Below are 23,068 nucleotides of genomic sequence, written 5' to 3' on the forward strand. Positions count from 1 at the left end.
ATATTCTGCCTTTTTAATATTTCTCAAAATATTTCATTCTTCTAGGAGAGGGTGGGTGCTAACTTTCTACAAGCAACTAATACTTTTCAGGATATTATGGGCTACAATGACAGAGTAATGAAGCCATGCAGGTATGCTTACATTATCCACATGCAACGTGTCAGGACCAGGAATCTCGTGAGTTTCTCATTGCATTTTATTTATATTTCAACTATAGCTCCATAAATACATTCAGATAACCCAAGTGCTGACTATATCAGTGTGCCAGGTAATCTATCCTCTGTTACTATTTCCCATAATGTAAAGGCAATCCTCAATTTACAAACATTTATTTAATGATGACTTCAAACCTACTGAAAAAAATGACATGGCTGTGGTAGTATTCCCACAGTCACGTGATCAGACTTTGCATACTTGGCAATCGGCATGCTTTTATGATAGTTGCAGAATCCTGGGGTCCTGAGATTAACAGATTAATAGAGTTGGAAGGGACTGTGTAGGTCATCCAGTCCAACCCTGCACCATTTCTGACAGATGGTAGTGCTGTCTCTTCTTGAAAGCCTCCAGAGATGAAGCTCCCACAAGGCAAGCTATTTCATTGAAGGCAAGCTGTTCCATTGGTTGATTGCTCTGTCAGAAAATTTCTCCTTATTTCCAGGTTGAATCTCTCCTTGTTCAGTTTCTATCCATTATTCCTTGTTTGGCCTTCAGGTGCTTTGGAAAATAGCTTGACCCCCTGCTCTCTGTGGCAGCCCCTCAAATATTAGAATGCTGCTATCATGTCTCCTCTGGTCCTTCTCTTCACTAGACTAGCCAGGCCCAGTTCCTGTAACCGTTCTTCATACGTTTCAGCCTCCAGTCCCCTAATCATCTTGATTGCTCTTCTCTGCACTTTTTCTAGAGTCTCAACATCTTTTGTATAGTGTAGTAACCAAAATTGGATGCAGTACTCTAGGTGTGCTTTACTAGGGCTTTATAGATTGTCATCTGCAACCTTCTTAGGGAGCTTCTGACAAGCAAAGTCAACAGGGAAAGCCAAGTGTATTTAAAAACCATGAAACCGTGTTTCAATTAACTGTAGTAATTTGCTTAACAACCATGGCCAAAAAGTTCATAAAATGGGGCATAACTCCCTTAATAACTGTTTTGCTTAGCAATGGAAATTTCGGCCTCCATTGTGGTAGTATGTCAAGGACTACCTAAACCAGTTCCATTCCAAGGAAGTATTAGAAGTATAGGTAAAGGTAAAGGTTCCCCTTCCACATATGTGTTAGTTGTTCATGACTCTAGGGGGCGGTGCTCATCTCCATTTCAAAGCCAAAGAGCCAGCGCTGTTCGAAGATGTCTCCGTGGTCATGTGGCCGGCATGACTAAACGGCGAAGGTGCACAGAACACTGTTACCTTCCCACCAAAGGTGGTTCCTATTTGTCTACTTGCATTTTTACATACTTTCGAACTGCTAGGTTGGCAGAAGCTGGGACAAGTAACGGGAGCTCATTCCGTTATGCAGTGCTAGGAATTTGAACCGCCGAATTACCAACATTTCTGATCGACAAGCTCAGCGACTAAGGCACTGAGCCACTGCGTCCCCTTTAGAAATATTACTTTAGAAGTATTACCCCTTTAGAAGTATACTATTATAATAATTAAACTTCCAAGAAGCCCTAATTTTTTTAGACTTGGTTGCTAACGTGATGAGCATTTCTGCTATCTGAAGGCTCAGAGAGGTCAATTAATCCTCTTGTAACATTCAGCTTCAAATTTCACGTGTTCGTTATTTTAAAATGATGGGAAACCACACTGTTGCGTTTTTTTGGCCATTGTGGTTGGAAGGGGCTTTGTGGGCTGCAAAAGAAAGAAAAAGGAAGCAAAGGATAACACGCAGCCACGGGATGCCTCCAACCTCAGGCTAGTTATGGGGATTTGTTCATTCTCCCATGCCATGACCCAATTATAATGTTTCCAATTAACTTTGTAGAGCTATTGTGAGAATACAGGGAAGATGGAGTGTTACTTTGACCTGGTGGTAAGATGGGCTAGAGACAGAACCATTCTTATCTAAACAAATCTCTCCTTTGAAATGGTGAAATTCTGAAAAGATGCTTACAAATTCTATAACCAATTTGAAGAACCACATGGAATTATGAACACAGGTGGGTGGTTTCTTCTTCTGTAGATGATCAGAAGAACCAATTGATGGTTTTGGGGGGGGGGGGGCGGACAAAAAGTGGCAATTGTAAAAAAAAAAAAAAAAAGCCAAAATTTTGAATTTGAGACATTATTCCAAAGTTGACATTTTCTCAACTTGGTGCCCTCTAAACGGGTAGATTTGTTACTTTGGAAAAATGTCCATTGGTCTCATGGTTTTTCCTGCCAAGGAAGGTCCACTTGCTCTTCTGGTGGTGGTGAAAAAAGGTCAAGAGAGTGATTATGACCGCACCATTGAAGCCCCATCCCCCCTTTTAATGTTTAATGGGATCATCCGTCTTAACTTTTTTGAGTTCCCTCTCTTGCCACCCATGCAGTTTGGACAAGAGCACCTCAGAGTAGGTGTTCCTCAGAGTACAAATGAGCAAATTTGTTCTTTTCAGAGTCATTCGATCATTTTCTTTATTATATTCTCCTTTCAGCCTCTATTCGAAATTGCAAGTGTAACCAGCACAAAATTTATGGAGGGATTTACTGGTACTTTTATCACTAGACTAAAGTGGCTCTCATTTGGTCTATCATATGATAGCGTATTTGTAGATGGAATATATATTCATACTGTCAGAAAGTATGATATGATTCTGACATGTGAAAATAGGGTGCTGAATTTTGAAAGGAACTGGATGTTCAGGCTTATTTTGAAAGTCTGTGGTGGGACAATTCTGTGAGCGTTCTTTGCAGAAGTTCAAGGACTGTATGGAAGATATTTGTGTCAGGGTTCCAAATATCATCCAAAAGTAAATCAGAGTCCAAGGCAAAGTATTGCTCAAAGTTCCAATTTATTAAGAGAGCCATGTTGGCACATCTGGGAAAACCCGAATCTGAAAGCTTCCCGGTTTTCCCCACCCAGATGCAAGTTCAAGATCTTGCCCCCACACCCACAAGTCCATCACATGGTCCAATCTTCCACTGCCATGCTGGCAGTTCCACCCATCCAGTTCCGGTCAGATGCAGAGGTGCAGAGACAAAAGATGACCTTGGCTTTCTAGAAAGAATTTTGTTATGGCTACATTGCATCACACTCCTAAATTCCCCCCTCCCATTTTCCCACAAAAGAAAATGCATAGTAGAATAATAGAAAGCGTGGCAGGCCAAAGATCCAAAAGAAAAGATGGCTGCAGGTCTGACAATTTGTTAATTTTACAAACTCAGCAACTTCACCCTTAATTTCCATCCCCGACTCAATGGAATGGCTAAGAGAGAAAATGGATTCATGATCCAACTATCCATCTGCCCTTGCAACAGCCACAGAAAATACAGATTGGATTAAAGCTCATTATTTCATATTGTTTCAGATAAGGGAGGGAAAACCCTCTGCACAATTGTTTAGCTTCTGTCATTGCTGTTGTGTGATGGTGATTAGATTCACTGCATCTTAACAAAAGTCGCTTGAGGTTCTTCACATCACCAGCCTGGCCCTTCAGTACAAAGCCTTAGTTAGCTGGTCTTATGTAGCTTTTGTCTAATTACAATATTTTCTGATTTCTAAGGAAGTTAAATGAGCTCAATTGTCTGGCAAGGACAAGAGCAATAAGGCAGCTACACATTTTTCAACAAAAAGATTTACTTTCCTTTGTTCTAGCTCTTTAATGCCAGACCTTTCTCTCTTTACATTTGGTACTTTGGTCAAGATGGTGCTCATCTTTCATTGTGGTTTCCTATATCGGATTCATGGTAACAGCTTTAGTAAATTAGAAGTAAATTGTTCTGTTTCAGCTATCCCTTGTTCTCTTTTTACCTCAAAAGAATTAAAGAATGTCTGGTTTCACACATTGCACCAAGCCAAAGTAGGTTTTGTTTACTTTGGGGGTAACTAAATATGTGAATCATAACAATGTAAGTGCTCCGAGAGGAGAATGGGCCTTTTTCTGCATTCTGTGCCGTACAGTGGCCAACTGGATGCATTTGAGAAACTCACAGGCCTACATGAATGTCACTTGCACTGTCATTTCTGTAGGAAGTTAGTAACCTCTCGTAGAAAAATAAAATATTTTAGGAAATATTAAAAAGACAGAATATTTACCCCAAAAGGGAAGCAGAAACTCAGCCTCCCCCCCCCACCTTTGTTAATAGGCCATTAAGGCCTGGACCAGTCTGTTCTACATAACAAAGATTTACCTCCTTCAGGCAGAGCCATAATAGGAATTGCCAAAAGTCTTTTCATTACATCATCACCCAGCAAGGGTCAACCAAGCTTGGGACTCAGGACAGACTAGAGAGTTCCCCCTGCATGGTCCCATGGGAGTCTGACAACCAATCAGAATACAAGCTCAAATTCAAAGTCCAACAGAGGGTATAAATCTCTCACATACAACCATGTGCCTTTTTTTGTCCAGGACCTCAAACCATGTGATTCTGTCCACCATTAAAACCATCCTTCCAAATAGCCACCATTGTTTCCGATGTCTTTCTTCCCCACTTGGAACTGAACCCAGATGGACATTTCTTCCAACATTTCCATGAAACAGGATTTAAGCATGCTGCCTATGATTCAGGAGCTAGCTATCAAGCTGGTAGTTTCTGATAGCTTGTCCAGTTCTCTTTTAAAAGCACATCAGTTGGTTGACATTATAGCTGTAGGCAGTGCACATTTGTAATCACTTTTCTGTGGCTAAATGTGATAATTTCTAGCCAGCAAAGCCATCACTACAACATCACCAGATTGGAAAATAAGTTTAAAAAGCACAAAAGAATATCTATCTATCTATCTATCTATCTATCTATCTATCTATCTATCTATCTATCTATCTATCTATCTATCTATCTATCTGTGTGAGAGAGAAAAAAAGAGAAAAATTTATCTTCCTTTGGTTTATTTGAGAATGTTTCATAAGAAACAAAAAAGTGTCTCTTGTTCCACTAAATTTAGGATTGTCTTTCTTTGTACTTCTGTGATTTATGGCTATCATTTTGATACCTGTCTCCTATTTCTAGATATACACTATATTGCCAAAAGTATTCGCTCACCCATCCAAATAATCAGAATCAGGTGTTCCAATCACTTCCATGGCCACAGGTGTATAAAATCAAGTACCTAGGCATGCAGACTGTTTTTACAAACATTTGTGAAAGAATGGGTGGCTCTCAGGAGCTCAGTGAATTCCAGCGTGGAACTATGATAGGATGCCACCTGTGCAACAAATCCAGTCGTGAAATTTCCTTGCTCATAAATATTCCACAGTCAACTGTCAGCTGTATTATAAGAATGTGGAAGTGTTTGGGAACGACAGCAACTCAGCCACAAAGTGGTAGGCCACGTAAACTCGTCCAACATCAGTGTGTGACCTCACAAATGGGCTTCTGGAAGAATGGTCAAAAATTCCCATAAGCACACTCCTGAACCTTGTGGACAACCTTCCCAGAAGAGTTGAAGCTGTTATAGCTGCAAAGGGTGGACCAACGTCATATTGAACCCTATGGATTAGGAATGGGATGTCACTTACAGTAAGTTCATATGCGAGTAAAGGCAGGTGAGCAAATACTTTTGGCAATATTGTGTGTTTGTGTGTGTATGTATGTATGTATGAATCTGTCTGTCTGTCTGTCTGTCTATCTATCTATCTATCTATCTATCTATCTATCTATCTATCTATCTATCTATCATCTATCTATCATCTATCTATCTATCTATCTATCTATCTATCTATCTATCTATCTATCATCTATCTACATATTTCTTCTCTGTACTTTCTTCTACTTATAACTTGTTTTTTTTTAAAAAAAATGTCTGAAGTTATGTATTTCTGTGCTTTATTTCTCTACACTTTATTCTGGCATCTCCCGTGTTTTACTTGAGCATTGTTTCTATATATTTCTAGGCTTCCTTTCTATAAATCTTCCAGGTTTTATGAGGATTCTTTTAGTCTGACAGCTTTTTAATTATCACCACCTCAGTTAATTATGAGGGCTTAGCCACCCTTTGATAGCTTGACCCTCTGGGAAGATATCAAGGGCTGTTTTTGATGGCTATTTACTAGTTTCCTGAATCATAGGCACTGACTGGTTCCAGAATCTTCCTGAACTTTTAATCTCCATCCAGATATACTGATCTCAGTTGTCTTATGACTCCTTGTAGCATCTGTTCTTCTTCAAAATAGCAGTGGAAAAGATGGAGTCTTCAGTCTCCAGTTGGTCAAGCAGGGGTATCCACCAGAATGGCTGGCTGGGGAATTCTGGGAGTTGGTCCACAGGTCTTAAAGTTGCCAAGGCTGGACCTCTTTGGACTGAAAATTTGGAGAGGAATTGTTGGAAAAGAAGGACTTGTGGTAAACCTTGACAGGTTTTTTTCTTCCACATCTGATACCAAATGTACAAATGGATTCGAAGCATTTTTTTTTTTTACCAACAATTATGTTTCCACAAAGTGATAATCTTAAAGAATATTTTTATAAACAACAGGATGGCAAAATAGATTTCTGGGCAAAATATACATTTATAAATAGATATGTAAATTAATTGTACTCATCCTTTGGTTAAACCCCTCCTTAGTTTAGTATACTGTCATTGCACCTTGTACAACGAAATGAAAAACCTCAAACGTGACTTTTTCATTTGCTTAATACTTGTTATGAAGTTGTGTGCGCCTTCAAGTGAGTTTTTGTCTCTTGCAATTTTCCTGGCAAATTTTTCAGGAGTGGTTTGCTTTGGACTTCATTATAGGGCTGAGAGTGTGACTAGCCCAAGGTCACCCTGCTGATTTTGTGCCCAAAATGGGACTGGAATTCACGGTCTCCCAGTTTCTAGACAGACGTCTTAACCATTATATTAAATTGGCTCTCTGTTATGAAGTTACTATTGTTTAATGTTTGGACCACTGCTTCTGCACTCATTTTATGCTTTTCTAAAAAATAAATAAATCCTGGTGCTTTTCAAAAATCCAGGACTTGAAACTGGAATTATATTTTTTTAAAAAGAAACTCATTCATGCTGGATATTTTTACTGGGATTAATTGAAAGTACAGGTAGTCCTCAACTTACAACCATTCATTTAGTGACTGTTCAAAGTTACAACAAGCTTTGAAAAAAGTGACTTGTGAAAAAAGTGACTTTTTCACACTTATGTTATAGAAACTCAGATGCTTGGCAACTGGTTCATATTTATGATGGTTGCAGTGTCCCAGGGTCTTGTGATCCCCTTTTGGCAAACCAAGCCAATGGGGAAGCCATATTCACTTAACAACTGCAGTGAGTCACTTAACAACTGGCAGGAAAAGTTGTAAAATGGGACAAAACTCACTTAACAACAATCTCACTTAGCAACATAAATTTTGGGCTCAATTGTGGTTATAAGTCGAGGACTATCTGCAAATGGTCAAAAGACCTTTGCCCACATGCAGTGAGAATCTCCCATCTTGCAGTCCAGAATGCACTGCAGTGGTGGGTTGCGACAGGGGGGTACCGGTGCCTGCCAGGAGCACCGGGTACTGCTCCGGTACGGTGCTCCGGAGGGCCCACCCGCCCGTCTGAGCTCCTTACCTGTATTTGAGCTCTTCGGCACTTCAGTGCATGGAGCATACGGCGCCTGCGTGACACTCTGCCGAGCAGCTGTAGTGTCACGCAGGTAAGGATGCATGTGTGCGCATGCACGCATGCTGCATACATGCATATGGGGGACGCCTGGATTGGCCCCGTTGCACTGTACCTGTTGCATCGGGATCCAGAACCCATCACTGGTTCACTGAACAATCACTAACTACCAAAATTATCTGAGTATCTTTTAATATTCTTCATGGCCTTGACAGCTTTTCTTTTTAGTTCTTCTCTTTCTATATTCCAAAAACACCACCCTCAGCCAAGAGAGAGAGCTTCATTTCGCACCCTACAGAAGTGCTACCAGGAGAGCCATTAACATTACTGCACTAAATGGATTAATGGACTGATGGCTAATGCCTCAGGCAAAAGAATTGCAGAAAGCTGCATCTGTGGCAGCTTTCATATTCTCTGGTTTTACTTCCGTTTTTTTACTTTGGATCTTGAGATAGTAATAACAAAAAGCTGAAGGGTTGGTATATTATTGTTTGATGGGGGGGGGATTCACAATAACAGGTAGATGTGCAAATTGATACACTTTTTTTTCCGTTTCATAATCTACACCAGTAGAGAAACATTCAAATCTATGATTTTGTTTTTTAAAAAAACCTGTGAAAAATCTGCATCTGTTTTCATTCACAACTTTCCCTAACATATGGAGCTTTTGAACACAACTTCACCCTTAGTACATAACTGTTAATGTAAATTCCTCAAGCAATTTCCATAATGCCATTCTTGATTGGGCAAATGTTCTCACTGTAGACTTTTTTTTAAATCTGAAATTCCCTGATGTAACCCTTTTATGATTTTAACAGAACTGTGTCTTTTGGTACCAAACTTTCAAAGCATTCATTATCTTTTAGATACACCATTTAAAAAAGGGAAATGGCTTTTTAATGTGGATTTTTTTTTAAAAAACAAGGAATATATTCTGATGGAGAGAAAGAGAGAGAATCAGATCAATTACCTGAAAGACCTAAAGATGCTTAGAGTCCTTCCTTCCTACCACAAAGCATATCTTGAAGTTTCTGTTATTAGCAACTTCCTGAACATGGATATGATTTTCTGAAAGATTTATGAGTTACATTCAACTGAACTCGGAGGGCTGGCACAAAGTCCTAAAAGCATATGAGTTTCATACGCTATCCAGATTTCAATTAGCAATAATCGCATCGTAGATAAACCTCATTGGCTTTAACATTGGCATCTGCAGTTTAAAGATTTCAGCCACTGGGTTTTATTAAGAGATCAACATATATTCTTGCAGAGAAGATTGTGTTTAGTGGACTGTGTCTTAACTCAGGTTTTTTTTTTTGGTCCTTCCAAATAGGCTTGCTGTGGTCATAAATGTTCTTTGCTTGTCCTCTTAGGGTATTTGAAAAATAAAAAAACACAGCTATCTCGCTAAAACCAAGAAACCTTTTGTGCAAAACCAACTTTCAGAAATAAGACTGGATTTGCCTTGTCTTAAAACCAACATTGTACTGCCGAAGAAAGAATTTCTCAAACAGCCAAGCCAATTGAACCGAAAGGTATTTTATATTCGATCTGACCGACGACTGAAATAGAGTGTGAGATGTAACAAAAAATATATATATGGATAGTTTGTTTTCTCATTGTCAAACTCAGAAAAGCACCAATGCACGTGGGATGCATGATCTTACATGGTCCCCCGTGCTTTTATGTATACACACTTAAGGCCCATATTTATAGAAGTCATTATAAAGGGATTTCAAGCGACACCCCTTAGCGTCTCATGTTTTTTTTGGGGGGAGGGGATGCCTTGAATCATGATTTGAAGCCCAGAAAAGTCGTTCAGAAACCCTCTGAATGAAGTGGGGTTGAATCCCATAGAAAGCGTGGAGCTGCTACGTCGCTGCGTTGTCCGGGGCACCGGTCTTTGGCAGCGCTGCAAAACGCCTTTGCCTCTTTGATCCGTCCCGCAGCTGCAGCGGGAACCCAGAGCAAACTTTCCCTTGGTTACGTCAAAAGCTCTTTGCTTGCTAGTTATAACAGGGACTTCCGGTTACCCTCGGCCCAAAGCCTCCCGGCGCTCTTTACTTGGCCATCAGCCCAGGAGCTAAAAGCACAGTAAAAGGTAGGCTCGATCAATGCACTCAGACGTTTCTCCCGGCACGACCGGCTCTCGCTTTCTCACCCGTTTATTCAGCCAGTTTAGCAAATAGTTTCCCGTCCAGTCGCTTCAGAAACACGTGCCATGTCAGGAAAGCAATGCAAGAAACGTGTTTTGGAGGGGAGGAGGGGAGGGAGGGACAAGAGCAAGGCACTTTTGCAAAAAGCTCCGGAAACTCTTCAAAGGGCGGCGGAAGGGACCAGAGCGCGAGGTGGGCGGAGCCAAAACCCAAGTGGGTGGGGCAATCTGTCTTTGCTCCCTTTAAAAAAAAAAAGTTACTTTAGTTTAGGGATTTCTACTTCTGCAAAGGGTGTACAGGGTGCAATTCTTTTTCTTTCCCCTGTATCACGCAGGGGCATCTGCATTGTCAAAAAAAAAAAAAAAAGGCAAGGAAGTCCGGAATTGTGTGTGTTTGTGTGTGTGATATATTTGATCTTCTTGCCAGGGAGAGGGGGTTAAGCTTGAAGACCTGCAAGGTCACTTCCAACCCTGTTGTTCTACCCCCAATCCTGCAAACAAAGACCCCCCTCTTTTTTACCCGCCTCACCTGTCTGACAGGGCTTTGGTTGCATGGAAAATGCTGCTATTTTGATTTTCTGAAATGCGTTCCCTCCACTCTTCTGTTCTCGGATCTTTCTGATGATTTATTTCTCACAAGATCATGCCAAAAAAATATATGCTTTGGGTCTAACTGATCCCTAGGGAGAAGGACCACTGTATCTGTTCTTGAAGAAACCCCCTTTTTTAATGCCTACCTGACTGTCCACCTTGAGGTGCACTTCCATTTTGCTGATTAAACTTGGAGAGACTAAAAAAACTAGAAGTTACATGAAAAAAATCTGGATGTTAAGCAAAAAGAAGAAACAAAAACTCAAACATGCCATTTAAATCTTTGTTTAAAATCATACAACAACCTACTACTGGACAACAATAATATTTCAGATAGAATGAAATGATTCTGGTTCTGTGCTAACAGCCATGCCAAATTGTCACTCAATGCCATGGGATGGTGGTTTCTATATGGTTGTTGTTAGTTACGAAGCCGTGTCCGACCCATCGCGACTCCATGGACAATGTTCCTCCATGCCTTCCTGTCCTCTTCCATTCCCCGGAGTCCATTTAAGCTCAGGCCTACTGTTTCAGTGACTCCATCCAGCCACTTCATTCTCTGTCGTCCTGTTCTTCTTTTGCCCTCAATCTTTCCCAGCATTAGGCTCTTCTCCAGTGAATCCTTCCTTTCCATTAGGTGGCCAAAGTATTTGAGTTTCGTCTTCAGGATTTGGCCTTCTAAAGAGCAGTCAGGATTGATTTCCTCTAGAACTGACCAGATATGAGCAGAAACCAAACTATTTAGTTCCTAAGATGGATAGAGGTTCAGAGCAGTTTCAACGTATAAATTCTGTGTGTCCCGACATATTTTGCACCCTCCTATTCTCATCTCACTGAATGACTGATGTAAATATTTTTCTGACATATTGTTACATTTGTCTTGTGAGAGCCCTTTAGAAAGAATGGGCCAATTGAGTTTTTCAGATGTTTTCAGATGACAAAGACAGCATTGGATCCTGGCAAGGAACTCTTGAATCAAAAGATGTGTATGTGTTACTCTATTGCTTTCCTCATTTCTATTCTTTCTTTGGCATACTCATTCTAAAAGCATCTGTTGAAGTTTTTTGTTGTTTGGAGGGGCAAGCTCTGTATATATGTTTGTAATTGTGGAATATGAAGAAAACACAAAAATCAAATTCAGCAAAATGCAAATTAAAAGCCACAAATGGTACTTAGCATGAAAACAAAGAAATTAAGGGGCTTGGCTGTTTTTCCCCCCTTTGTGTATTTTTTTTAGAAGTGATGACACATAGAATATAATTCTTTATTGGCTAAGTGTGATTGGACACACAAGGAATTTGTCTTTGGTGCATATGCTCTCAGTGTACATAAGGGGAATAAAATACATTCATTGAATAAAAAGATACAACGCTTAGTGATAGTCAAGGTTACTAATAAGCTATAAAATCGCACTAGGAAACAAATAAAAACAATATAAATTGAAAGATACAAGCAACATGGTTATAGTGATAAGTAGGGAGAGATAGATACTAGGAAGGAAGAGAAGGATACAGGTGAAACTTGAAAAATTAGAATATCGTGCAAAAGTTCATTTATTTCAGTAATACAACTTAAAAGGTGAAACTAATATATGAGATAAGACTCATTACATGCAAAGCAAGATAGTTCAAGCCGTGATTTGTCATAATTGTGATGATTATGGCTTACAGCTCATGAAAACCCCAAATCCACCATCTCAGAAAATTAGAATATTACATGCAATCAATAAAACAAGGATTGTACATAGAACAATATCGGACCTCTGAAAAGTATAAGCATGCATATATACTCAGTACTTGGTTTGGGTCCCTTTTGCATCAATTTCTGCCTCAATGTGGCGTGGCATGGAAGCTATCAGCCTGTGGCACTGCTGAGGTGTTATGGAAGACCAGGATGCTTCAGTAGCGGCCTTCACTCTTCTGCATTGTTTGGTCTAATGTCTCTCATATTTCTTTTGGCAATGCCACAAAGATTCTCTATGGGGTTCAGGTCAGGCGAGTTTTCTGGCCAATCAAGCACAGTAATCCAACGGTCATTGAACCAGATTTGGTGCTTTTGGCAGTGTGGGCAGCTGGAAAATTAAATCAGCATCCCCATAAATCTCATCTGCAGAAGGAAGCATGAAGTGCTCCAAAATCTCCTGGTAGATGGCTGCGTTGACCCTGGTCTTAATGAAGCACAGTGGTGCAAAGTCCTGTTGCTCAGTGGTCCAAAGTCCTCTTTTCTGGTGAGAGCAACTTTTGCATATCATTTGGAAACCAAGGACCCAGAGTATGGAGGAAGAATGGAGAGTCCAATCAAGCACAGTAATCCCACGGTCATTGAACCAGTTTTGGGTGCTTTTGGCAAAAGTTGCTTTCCAAGTAATGGAATAGTAATGCAGCCTTAGTAAATTATTGGCAGTGTTGTGGGAATTAGTTTTGTGTCACAAGGAATCAGCACAGAGATAATTGCTCTTGAAAGCCTTTATACTGAAAACCTAGAAAAAACTACCCCTGATGAAGTTGAACTCTATAATATCTCATGTTATATTGTCCCATTTAAAAGGTAATGGGACAGATAATGTAACTGTTGTTCTTTGGGTCTCAACTTAAAAGTGTTTTTGTAAATGATTCCGTTGAAATAGGTGCATCCTGCCTTGGTAAATAGCAAAAATAGAGAGCCAGCCATTACTGAAAACAGTGCTTCATAAACTTTTTCCTTTGTTACCCAAAACTACGTATCAATAAGGTAGTCCTTGACTTATGACCATGACACCAAATTTATGTTGCTAAGTGAGTCATTTGTCCCATTTTCCTCATTTCACGACCTTTATTGCCATAGTTGTGGCAAGTGAATCTTTGTAGTTGTTAAGTTACTAACACAGTTGTTGTGTGAATTTGGCTTCCCCATTGACTTGGCTTGTCAGAAGGTCTGAAAAACTGATCGCATGACCCCAGGACACTGCAGTCCTCATAAATATGCCAAGCATTTGAATCTTGATTATGTGATCATGGGGATGCTGCAATGGTGACAAGTGTAAAAAAGGATCATGTCTCTTTTTTCAGTGACGTAACTTTGAACAGCCAATAAATGAATGGTTGTAAGTAGAGGACTACCTGTAAATTCTTTTTACCCAATATTGGTAAAACACTTTTAGTCAATTTAAATGTCCTTGTTGTGGTTGAGTAATGAGTTTGCATATTGCTATCCAAAACTAAAACCATTTTTATCTAAGCCGAGGTGGCGCAGTGGTTAGGGTGTAGTACTGCAGGCCACTTCAGCTGACTGCTATCTGCAGTTCAGCGGTTCAAATCTCACCGGCTCAAGGTTGACTCAGCCTTCCATCCTTCCGAGGGGGTTGAAATGAGGACCCAGACTGTGGGGGCGATATGCTGACTCTGTAAACCGCTTAGAAAGCCCTATGAAGCGGTATATAAGTCTAATAAATAAATAAACAAATAAATGAATAAATAAATAAATAAATAAATAATTTCGGGTAATGTATCCAGTTTTTGGAGGGCACTTAGAAATCCAAACTGGTCCAATCTAGACTAGATTCCCTGTTACTTAGTTCAGGATGAAAAAGAAAAGCAGGCTAACTTGCTACCTTATGTTGGATATGTTGGCTGTTGTACGCTCAAAAAATGATTTGGAAGAAGTGCTGCAAACCAAGCATGGACCTGAAGAAAAGATGAAGATGCTTTAATAAGCTGACTTTTAAAGCAGTATCTTTTTTCTCAGGATCACAAGGGCTGCTTTAATGAATACAAGTGTGGCGATCCTGCTAGTTTTGAAACAGTTCTTCCAAATCATTTTTGATTTGACTTTGATTCGACTTTGACTGAATATATCACTATACTACCTACATATATTAAAAACTCTGGTTTGCTTAAACCTACTGTTTTTTAAATTTAAAAATCAATACTTATTTAAATACTATACCTGAATGTTTAGTTTCATGAAACAATATTATGTGCAATTGTCTTTCTTGGAACTATTTTATGCATATTATAACTATTTATGACTGGGCCCTGGTGGCACAGTGGTTAGAATGCAGTATTCCAGGCAACCTCTACCCATATCCTGGAGTTTGATCCTGACCAAGTCAAGGTTGACTCAGCCTTCCATCATTCTGAGGTCAGTAAAATGAGGACCTAGATTGTTGGGGGCAATATGCTGACACTATAAACAACCCAGAGAGTCCTTTGAAGCACTATCGGGCTGTATATAAGTCTAAGTTGCTATTGTTTTTTTTTTTTATTTCTTTCTGCCAAATGTTGTTTTCAATTTTAAGCATTCTTTAATCTTGAAAACTTTAGAAAGAATAAAGTAGGCAAGAAGGGGCCAATCTATTCCCATTTGGAAGCAAGTATCACAGTCAAAATGCCATATAAAACCTTGTTTCATTTTATCAGACTATCCTAGTACCTGGGGAAGTATCAACAATTTCAGTATAGGAATTAAAAGTTTGGTAGATTCACTTAAAAATTTAGCAGTCTTCTAGATATCATAGTTTGACAACATAGTTTGGGACTTTATAAGCACACCATTTCCTTCAAGCTTATTTACTGGAGTTTAATTTGGTGGACATATGGCAGCTCTTAAATCCATCTCTGCAAGAGTTATTTTTTTCTCATCTCTTTCAAGCAAATTTGAATGTACTTTTAAGGTTTTTTTAGAATCTTAATCTTAAATTGATTGGGTAGATAGCCCTGATATAGGTCCTGTTATCCTATCAAATAATGTACTGGCAGCATTATGAATTATTCAAAGAAAAGCTTTCTTATCTTTTGCAAGATGCTATCAATATGTAACATTATTAAAATATTTGCATTTTATAATTCAGAGTGTTATATAGGCAAATTAAATTGGCAGTTGATGTACTGTCACCCCAGAAGTGCTGCAAGAATGCAGTTTGGCCTTTGCATTTTCTATGTGCTCTGAGTATCTTGAAAGAGCCAGTTTGGTCTAATGGTTAAGGCATCAGACTAGAAAGTAAGATACTGTAAATTCTAGTTAGGCATGAAAGCCAGTTGGGCGACTTTGGGCCAATCACTCTCTAGGCCCAAATCACCTCACAAGGTGGTTGTAAGGAAAATAGGTGGAGGAAAGTGTGTTGTATGCATTTACCCCCTTGAACATGTTTTTTTATAAACACAATAAAAAAACTACAAGCCAGAATTTTGTCATGATATATTTGTGCCATGATCCCAGGTTGTTGCAGAAGTTCACTGGGCTCTCATGAGGAAAAGGCAGTTTATGGGTTACAAGTTCTTTACCTTGTTGGAGAATTTAAAGCCATGTATAGTTTTATACATACTTTGAAAGGTTTAATTGAATTATTTCCTTGTAATTATATATAAATCGCTTTAAAATTTCATTCTAATCTTAATTGAATTGTATGCTTGCCCTGGGATTGTTAAAAAAAATATAAATGTGAGATATCAATTGAATACATGAATAAATTTAATTTTCAGAACAACTTGAACCTAGTCTCCAATTCGTAGCAATTATCATAAAGATTAAGGGGAAAAAATTCTCTTTCTCCCCTTCTTCTCTTCATTATGCTTTCCCAGATATTGGGGTATGCCAGTGTTGGCATTCCACAAGAATTTATGTGTGATTCTTGAAATAGATTACAACTTATCCATATACAAAATGATAAACAGTTGCCCCAAAGGGTGATAAAAATGTGGACTTTTGTGCAGACTCAATGCGCATATATCCTATATGAAGAAATTGTGAGTCACCAGATAGCTTTATCACAACTCCCAGAAGCATCGGCCAGTCCGGGCAATGATAGAGCATGTTTGGAGTTATCAGAACTTTGGGGGTGTACTCTGGGGCATATCCAATATGTGCCTATAGATAGGAAGCAACATTATTACTGCTCTTCCTTCAGAGGTGGGTGTCACCAGAGGTGGATTCCACTAGTTCAGACCAGTTTGGCCGAGTAGGTAGTAACTTGGCCTGCCACGTGCCTGAATCAGTTCTATCGGTGGCGCCATAGGTGCCGCCATCTTGTTTTTTGCTTCTGCGCATTTTTTCTAGTACTGCGCCTGTTCGTGTAGCAGGCATCAAATGTGCCTGCACGTCACATCCCTGAGCGAACCGGCAGTGGCAGCAGCTGGAACCCACCCCTGGGCATCACATACTGTAACAACTAGTTCGCCCAGCACCGGAAACGTGAGTGCGCATGCCTTCCACACATGTGTGCGGCATCAAAACACACTGCAATTTGCTCATGCACGTCTTCCACACTGTGTCAAAAACACAGTGATATAGAACAGGATTGCGCCCGGACAGCCAACCGCAGGTCACAACTACCGGTTCGCCCGAACTGGTCTGAACAGGCAGCAGCCCACCATTGTTTTCCTTGCTCCATATTTTCTGCACCAGGAGTGCACACACATGGGACATTAGAAATTATGTTTGGTCTGGACATTTCCCCCCTATAAATAAATATTCAGGCAACGCCGGGTTATCAACTAGTCAAAAATAAAAAGAAAGCAGGACTTGCTGCATTCCTTCTCTCCTGAAGAAGCACCGATATATAGCTCCTCTGGTCTGCAATATTGCTAAACTCCCTTCCACAATTTTCCTCTTTGTCTTCTCTGCTGCATCCTCCAGTGATGAATCCCTGGGTGGATTGGTGAAGTAGATTAAGGCTGCAGGGAAGGGGAATGGACAGAGAGACAGACTGATTAGTGGCTAGCCTTTTAGGAGGCTAAATCTTGAACACAGCAAGATTTGAATAACGAAGCTACGTCACACCGATCAGTCAGGTGCCAGTTTTCTTCCTCTGAATCATAATGCGGCTGGACAAGCAAGCTGAAGAAGCCTGCAACTGTAGGCCGTATTTGGGGGAAAGGATGTTGTTCTGCATTTAAATCACAATCCCCGGTGCTTTAAATGATAGTCACTGTGCCATAATCTAAAACAAATTGCTTTTCACAAGGAGCCAGGTAAGCTTTCCCATCGCGATGCCAGAGAGACTGCTGGGTTTTATCTTACTGGAAATTCGAGCCACCTCGGCAGCCTTGCCTTTGAACTCATCTCGTTGTTGCAAAGAGAATTAGCCTCTTCGCTGGGGCTTTTGGCCCCGTGTTTATACTTAGTGCTTAAATCTGAGGAAACAATATTCTCTCAGGCGTTGGATGCCTCTCCCTTTACATACAAGTGTGACGGTTTCCCCCTCGCTTTCTCCTTGATCTTCCTGACTCTTAAAAAATATTCTACTGCAAGATTCTCTGTGTGCCCTTAGCAAAAAGAAAAATAGTGGGGGAGAGGAATTTTTAATCTGTATACTCAAGCATATGCACCAGGGAAAAAGTAACGGAGTTCTGCAGCTTAATTTGAAATATCACGAGAGAAATGAATAAAAAATCCCAACCAACCAATACTCCAGCAATTCAAAACTGCACTCCCCCCCCACTCTATCCCCCGGGCCTTGCCACTTGAGGGATGTAAGAGGCTAGCTGTACATCGAAAATTTCTGCCTGTGTGAATGAAATTCTAAATAAATATACATGAAATATCTTTGGCATGTTAGACCGAATGCAGTCAGGAATCCACGGCAGGTCTTATCAGGGAGAAAATAAGCAAAGCTAAAATGTAACTGCCGTTTCCTGGGAAAAGAAACTACAATATAAAAGAGGAATAGGGGGAAGTATTGGGGGGGGGGGGATCTCCGGGAAAAAAAAAAGGTGGTTAAGAAATGTGGAATATAAATTAATAAAAAAGAGGAAGATTTGGAATGTGGTTGCCTGAGTTCACAGTTTGCTCACTTTAGATTTATAATGTCAGATACTGGGTGTTTAAGCCAATCCTTGGATATCTTTCCTTCCAATCCTAGTCTAAATCAAGTGGCGCATTTTCTTTATCAGCAAGGTTGTAGCCTTTTGGCAAGTGAAACTGAAGGTCTTGATTTAAGATAAGATAATCTTTATTTACACACTGGTATACATTAAAAATGAAATTCTGATCCCTGTTCTCAAAAGAAAACGTGTGTATGTGTGTGTGTGTGTGTGTGTGTGTGTGTGTGAGAGAGAGTGAGTGTATGTATGCAAAGAGCCGAGGTGGCGCAGTGGTTAGGGTGCAGTACTGCAGGCCACTTCAGCTACTGTTATCTGCAGTTCAGCGGTTCTAATCTCACCGGCTCAAGGTTGACTCAGCCTTCCATCCTTCCGAGGTGGGTGAAATGAGGACCCGGATTGATGGGGGCAATATGCTGACTCTGTAAACCGCTTAGAGAGGGCTGAAAGCCCTATGAAGCGGTATATGTCTAACTGCTATTGCTATTGCTATAATGCATGTATGTGTATGTATGTGTATATATGTACCTACCGCAGGGGTGTCAAACTCAAGGCCCAGGGGCCAGATTCAGCCCAATGGGTGCTTAGATCCGGCCCGCAGGGCTCCCCTGGAAACAGCAAAGAACCAGTCTGCAGTGCCTCTGCCAGTGAAAATGGCAGAGGGCTTGTAAGGGCTTGCAGGAGGCTGTCACAGCTGAAAGCAGAGCTTGGGAGTCCGTATTCTCTGGCAGAACACTCGGGCCACCACAGGCGCCCACAAGTGACGATGAGTTGGCCATGCCCACCCCAGCCCTCTGAGGTCAACCACAATCCTGATATGGCCCTCAATGAAATTGAGTTTAATACCCCTGTATCAAACTATATACTTACATACACACACATATACATGTGCTGTGTACACATACACACACACACACACACACACACACTCGGGGAATAAATAGGTGATCCTGATATAATGCAAATTTCTTTATGCTTTTATAAAAAGGGGAGACCAGGCCCTGAGTCAAAGGCCCTTTTGAATTTGTTCTGATGAATTTAACACCCCAGAGTTTCCCAAAACTTGTGGACCCATTTCACAAACAAGATAACTTAAAAGACAGTTCATTTCACTGTGGTTAATATAAAGAATGGTTTATGACTAAGCAAAACCAGCCAATTCCGGTTTATTCAATAAATTGGCTAAGCAAACCATGGTTTAGCAGGGTATACAAGTATAATCCATGCTTGTATATGTTTCAGAGATAAAAAAACAGAGGGGAAAAATATTGCTCAAACATCCAGCGAAGGACAAGTATCAAATCTTAACTAAGTCAATACACAATCAGAATTTCAATGGATCTGTACGTCTTTATTCTCTCAGCTGCTAGTTAACTTTTTGCAGTCTTCTCCAGTGATCAGTTTCCTTATATTTCCAGCTGCTCTAATATTTCACAGAGAAAAAGAATTGTACAGTATATTGGAAATCAATATTAACATCAGAACAAGTAGGGTAAAATAATTCCATGCCAGATGCTTGAGTTAGCTTGTCATTCATCTTTTGTTCTTTCTTTGAAGGTGGAGTCAGACATTTCCTTGAGATCATTAAAGCAGACCTTGGTCAATTCTTCTGCCGCCCATTAAGTTACCTATATTATATCCCTATTCACTCAGGAAAGGCAGTCACTTGAAGTTTGAGCATTTATCAGTCCTCTCCAGTATCAATTTAGACTAGCTTGCAATCAAAAAATATATAGCCGCAATCATCAAATAAAATCAATGTGCAATTAAAATTAACGAAAGGCAGTATCGCAGCAGGTAATACACTCAAGACTAAAAAGTACCAAATGTAATACAGACAAGGAAAAAAAATGGATTAATTCTAATTTTTCTTTAATGGAGTAAACATAGCTTGTAATAAATGGGGACGACTGCAATAGGTATACATTCTATTCATTTCTCAGCAATCTCAATACTTTACAAAAGGGGAAAGCAAGCAAGAAAAAACGGATATTAAAATAAGTCATGCTCTTGCCTTAATCATCGTTTGACCCAAAACGCTCCAAACAACATCCTGGCTGGCAAAATATCAGAGCCTCATATATTATATGAAGGAGATTGTCCTTATCTGTTTAACAGGTCAAGATTATGGCCAGGAGAGATTTTGGCCCATTTCTTTTGATCTGACAGATGGAATTGGATTTGGAGCAGAGACCTTGGCAACAGTAACTCACCTCCTTATTATCTCCAGATTAATTACTGCTACATCTTTAGAGTCAACCTGGAACTCCATGCATGCTGAATTCTGGGATTCAGCAGGCACCACTGCTGCAGAAGAAGCCTGCAGTACTGCACTCTAACCACGGCGCCACTGAGCTGCAGTGGTGCTGTGGTCAGAGTGCAGTACTGCAGGCTTCTTCTGCTGATCACTGACTGCCAGCAGTTTGGCAAATCAAATCAAGATTGACCCAGCCTTCCATCCTTCCGAGGTGGGTAAAATGAGGACCCAGATTGTTGGGGCTGTATGCTGACTCTGTAAACTGCTTAGAGAGGGCTGTAAAAGCACTATGGAGCGGTTTGTAAGTCTAAGTGCTATTGCTATTTGAAGCCCAGGCATGCTGCCTGAGGGATTCCGAGAGTTGAAATCCATGCATGCTAGCTAGGGAATTCTGGGAGCTGAACTCCACCTATCTTCAAGTTGCCAAGGCTGAAAAAACACTGCCCTCCAGTTGTTGCTGCTTCAGGCTTTGGGATGAGGTCACCACGATGAGCAAATGGAAGGAATATAAGTCCTGGGGAGTTGCAACAGCCTCATGTGGACAAGTCAGAGGCCTGCACATTTATCAGATGCAGCTCGGAGGAGAAGGAAAGGATGAACTTTGCTGGGACAAATGGCTCCACTGCATAGTCATGCAGGCAGCGTTTATTTTTACATTTAATCCCGCTGGCATCTTCGCATGCACCCGAAGCATGCAAAAAATGCTTTAATGTGACACATTCCGCCCAGAGTTATGTCTTGTCATTCCTTTGCAAATATGAGCTTGCCTTTGCAGCTTCAACTGGGCACAGTTTTGAAGCTCTTCCTACAAGAAAGTCTGGATTTCAGGCTTTTGAGTGGGAAATACCCATTGGACAATCTAGCCCAGCCCAGCCCAGCCCAGTCCAACTGCCCAAGTTGCAATGGAACAACTTGCCTCCAGAAGTTGTGGTGAACTATCACTGGGGGTTTTCAAGAAGAGACTGGACAGCCACTTGTTTTAAATGGCGAACCTATGACACACATGCCTTAGGTGGCATGCACCGCCCTCTCCTATGGGCACACGAGACATTGCTCCAGTTCAGCTTTATTGTGTATACTGCATATGCTGTGCTTCCCGCCAGACAGCTAGTCTTCGGGTCTCTGTCACCCATGTGTGTGGGGCGTGGGTGGGCATGCATTCATTGGCGTGGGGCATGGCACATGCAGTGGGGGGGGTGTAGAGCACATGTTACATTTTGCGGGTTTGTGCGTGCACACACACGCATTCACACGTGCACGCTTTGGGCACTCGGTCTGGAAAAGATTAGTCTTCACTGATATAGAGTCTCCTGCTTGAACAGGGGGTTGGACTAGAAGACCTCCAAGATCCCTTCCAACTCTGTTATTCTGTTATTCATTTGTTAACTGCTGAATTAAGGAACTTGGCTACTGAAGGGACAGAGCCATTTAAACAAGATTACATCAGGCCCGGAAAAGTTGCATTGGCTTCCTCTTTGTTTCTAGGTCTGAATCTAGTCATCGCCTGCATGCAGCTTGAATCCAGTTTACATGCAGGATTATCTGCTTCAAGTAGAATCTTCTACTATCTTGTGTGTGTCTCATCAGGAGGAATTACTGTCTTCCTGCCTCTAGGAAATTTGATGGGAGGGAGAAAGTAAGTGGTTTTCATTGCTGCCCCAGGCTTATGAATTAGACCAGGTCATGCAGGCAAACTCAATTTCATTGAAGACAGCATCAGGGTTGTATTTGACCTCTGTGTGTCTGTGTGTGTGCGTGTGTACAGGGTGGGCATGGCCAGCTTGACATCACTGATGTTGGGGGCACCTGTGGTGGCAAGTACTAAGGTAGGACTTCCCTCAGACCCCCCTCACTTTCATTATAACCTTCCTTCCTTCCTTCCTTCCTTCCTTCCTTCCTTCCTTTTCATCTTCCTTCCTTGCTCTCTTTCCATCTTTCCTTCTTTTTCTTTGTCTCTCCTCTTTCCCTTTCTCCTTTCCTGTCCCTTCTTGGATGCTCAAATGCAAAAGGGGAAACACTTCTTTTGTTTTGTTTCTAGTTTGTTTTGCTAGCCCTCTACCAGTGAAACGGAACCCCGTTTTTGCTGGCAGAGGCACCATGGGCTGGTCCTTTGCTGTTTCCAGGGTGGCCTCGCGGGCTAGATCTATGCACCCCATGAGCAGGGCCTTGAGTTTGACACCTCTGAATTAGACTTTCATTTGAGGTTTGGAATCCTCCCCCTGACTCCACTCCAGGACAACAAAAGCTATGTCTTTTCATGGTGCTTATACAATACAATAGCAGAGTTGGAAGGGACCTTGGAGGTCTTCTAGTCCAACCCCCTGCCTAGGCAGGAAACCTTATACCATTTCAGACAGATGACTATCCAACATCTTTTTAAAGACTTCCAGTGTTGGGACATTCATAACTTCTGGAGGCAAGCTGTTCCACTGATTAATTGTTCTAACTGATGCAAAAAAAGACAGATGCAAAACATGAGTTAAATAGTTCTGCTTTCTCCCTGTTTTTTGCCACCTTCTTGCCACTTTCTCCTA

General features: G+C 40.9%; 1 protein-coding gene across 1 annotated transcript in view; it reads left to right on the plus strand.

The window, feature by feature from the left end:
* Nucleotides 1–9,767: 9,767 nt before the first annotated feature.
* Nucleotides 9,768–23,068, plus strand: part of FHIT (fragile histidine triad diadenosine triphosphatase) — a 992,634-nt gene continuing 979,333 nt past the window's right edge. The window contains exon 1 of the mRNA XM_032211734.1: nt 9,768–9,836. The gene's annotated coding sequence lies outside the window, so the exon portion shown is untranslated. The remainder of the gene's footprint in view (nt 9,837–23,068) is intronic.

This window comes from Thamnophis elegans, chromosome 2 (genome assembly GCF_009769535.1).
Source record: "Thamnophis elegans isolate rThaEle1 chromosome 2, rThaEle1.pri, whole genome shotgun sequence".
Classification (NCBI taxonomy): Eukaryota; Metazoa; Chordata; class Lepidosauria; order Squamata; family Colubridae; genus Thamnophis; species Thamnophis elegans.